At 50.3% G+C, this 3,325-nt stretch overlaps 2 pseudogenes; one reads left to right on the top strand and one right to left on the bottom strand.

Annotated features, from left to right (window-relative positions):
* Positions 1 to 693: 693 nt before the first annotated feature.
* On the bottom strand, positions 694 to 3,224 carry LOC109470022 (annotated as a pseudogene).
* The window catches only part of LOC109470019, a 5,525-nt pseudogene continuing 3,601 nt past the window's right edge, over positions 1,402 to 3,325 (top strand).

The following is a 3,325-nucleotide window of genomic DNA, read 5'->3' as shown; positions in this document are numbered from 1 at the left end:
GCTAGAATGCGAAGGTCGATCGCCAGAATGCGAAGGTCGATCGCCAGAATGCGAAGGTCGATCGCCGAAGCAGTAAAGTTGCCAGACAGCGCCCTATTGGACAGGCGATCTAGTGGAACAAGTGATATCAAATATACAAATCAGAAATGTTCTGTACATCTGTACTCGTCAGGCGAACTGTTTTCCTGCTTGTCACGGTGGCACTAATAACAACTTAGAACTTGTGAAGCGCACTGGGCAAGGCTTTTGGGAGAATCGGTTAAGACGTTCACATTACTCCTTGGAAAACTATATATAACTCTTTATTTGTCATAGCAAAACAACCTTAAATCCATGTACAATGAAATCTCTACATATGCAACACTGATAGAAAACACACACACACACACACGCGTGCGCACGCACGCAGGCACAGATATATGTACATGTATATTAAAACACACACACTGTTTACTAGTATGAGTATGTCTAGACAGGACAAGAACGCCGCCCTGCAACGGCCAAAACAAACCATATTGTTCTAAGGAACGTCGTAAGCGACATTTGCTCCAGAAGGTCTCCTTGTTCGGCAAGAAAGAACGCGTTCAGACTTTTATTACGTCAGAATAAACTTGACTTGTTTTTCTTTCTTTCTGTTGTTGTGCGTTGCAGTTCACGCAGGACATAGTGACCGTGTACGTGGATAGTCTTGCTGCTAGCTACGGTCACAGGTTAGTGTGTACATGTGTATATTGTCGGAGTGTATATTGTGATTGAAACAGCTCTTTTGTGGGGATGTGGGTGGCCTTGAAAAAGGCCGGGGTTATGTCGAGCAGCGGCGGTCGATCTACTTGGAGCTGGTGTACTTGGTGACGGCCTTGGTGCCCTCGCTGACGGCGTGCTTGGCCAACTCGCCCGGCAGCAGGAGTCTGACGGCGGTCTGAATCTCGCGGCTACTGATGGTGGAGCGCTTGTTGTAGTGAGCCAGACGGGAAGCCTCGGCGGCGATGCGCTCGAAGATGTCGTTGACAAATGAGTTCATGATGCCCATGGCCTTGCTGGAGACGCCGGTGTCTGGGTGCACCTGCTTGAGCACTTTGTAGATGTAGACGCCGAACGTCTCCCTCCTCTTTCTCCTCCTTCCCTTCTTCTTGTCTCCGACTGGCCTGGCTTTGCCAGCTTTCTTGGTGGCTTTTCCACTTGGCGGCATGACGATATTCTTGGCGATTTAGACAGCAAAGAATTATTGCACCCGTTCCGGCTTTGTCTTTTATATCCGGGAAGAATGCAAATTGTTGGATTGTCTAGTCCAAGGCTGCGGACGTGGTAGAAATTAACTCGCGGTAATACTGAGCTCGTCCTATTGGTTCGCTGTCGATCCAGCAGCGGGGTACAAATTGGTTGGGCAGACCATTGTCCCTTTCATTCTTTCTCTGCCGTTTGACGCTAAATCAATCTACAAGATGTCTGGACGTGGTAAAGGAGGCAAGGCACGCGCCAAGGCCAAGAGCCGCTCTTCCCGTTCGGGTCTCCAGTTCCCGGTTGGCCGAGTTCACCGCAGTGCGCAAGGGAAACTATGCCGAGCGCGTGGGTGCCGGCGCGCCGGTGTACCTGGCGGCGGTGCTGGAGTACCTGACGGCCGAGATCCTTGAGCTGGCTGGCAACGCCGCTCGCGACAACAAGAAGACCAGAATCATCCCCCGTCACCTTCAGCTGGCCGTCCGTAACGACGAGGAGTTGAACAAGCTGCTGTCCGGCGTCACCATTGCTCAGGGCGGCGTTCTCCCCAACATTCACGCCGTACTTCTCCCCAAGAAGACCAGCAAGGCTCAGTAATTTCAAGACGGAGGCCCACATCACCAAACCCCGGCCCTTTTCAGGGCCACCCACATCCTCTCGAAAGAACTGTATCTATCATCATATCTACACATATCTTACGATTGTTGACTTGTTGTACAATAAAGTAACAAAACTGCAAATAGATCGCACACCACGCACATGATTTTTAGATCATCTAGTCGCAACCTTCCACGTCACACTTCCTTCTAAACAATTCCAAATAGCGTTACACATGATCACACGAGGAAAAACTTGCTATATCATGGCGCTGACAGTCCTATAGTTGCACATAATACAGATATTATTGCACAACGTTTCTACAAAGTATGTTATCGGAGTGGATAAACACGTGTTGTGTACGTCTAATGTATTGTGTGCGTTTGTCTGCGTTAGTGGTTCTTCTGTCTGTTGTTTTGTTTCATATGTAAAGGCATGAGGTGGTGAATGCATAAATGCATGGCGTATTTTTATTTCTATCTGGTGCAACTTAAAAAGTGTTGGCTGTTTGAAGAAACGTGAACGATATAGATCTTTCTGGAATAGGTGAGTGGCCCTGAAAAGGGCCGGGGTTGTCGATCTTGTTCGGATCCTCGTTACGCACGCTCGCCACGGATGCGACGTGCGAGCTGAATGTCCTTGGGCATGATGGTGACACGCTTGGCGTGGATGGCGCACAGGTTGGTGTCCTCGAAGAGACCCACCAGGTAGGCCTCGCTGGCTTCCTGCAGGGCCATGACCGCCGAGCTCTGGAAGCGCAGGTCGGTCTTGAAGTCTTGGGCGATCTCTCGCACCAGGCGCTGGAAGGGCAGCTTGCGGATGAGCAACTCCGTCGACTTCTGGTAGCGGCGGATCTCTCTCAGGGCCACGGTGCCGGGCCTGTAGCGGTGAGGCTTCTTTCACGGCCGCCAGTAGCCGGCGCGCTCTTGCGGGCAGCCTTGGTGGCCAGCTGCTTACGAGGCGCCTTGCCACCGGTAGACTTACGGGCAGTCTGCTTGGTACGGGCCATGTCGGATGAACTTCGTCTACGCTCAAGTGCAAGACCAAAAGAGTAGTCGGCGGACGGTGGAGTGTGAATTTATAACGACCGCTAATTAGATGCCGACAGATTTCAATTGTCCGACACCCAGCTGCCTGATTGGTTCTCTGGTCCAAATCAGACCTTGCAATTGGTCAGTTTTCGCGACTCCAGGATCCGATATTTGCAGCAAGCTCGGCACTTTTGGAAGGGCACGCAGAAAAGTGTGAAATTCGGCGATATAGAACGGTTATACTGGCTTGACAAGTGTACACGCGTGCCTATAGATAGAACGAGGCGACAAGACTATCGTTTCTCGATTGTAAAGCTGAAGACATTAATAAACAATTATACCGCCAACAACTGAATAGCCATCGTCAGCGAAATCAAATGTGTAGGTTAGCATTTAAGCTGTATGTTTGTTCGTTAACACTATATCAACATGCGTTTTGCGAGTGTATATGTGTGTCCGTGTGTGTGTGTGGTGGGGGG

This window comes from Branchiostoma belcheri, unplaced genomic scaffold (assembly GCF_001625305.1).
Source record: "Branchiostoma belcheri isolate BF01 breed outbred unplaced genomic scaffold, Haploidv18h27 scaffold216, whole genome shotgun sequence".
Classification (NCBI taxonomy): Eukaryota; Metazoa; Chordata; class Leptocardii; order Amphioxiformes; family Branchiostomatidae; genus Branchiostoma; species Branchiostoma belcheri.
This window is presented reverse-complemented; position numbering and strand designations above follow the sequence as displayed.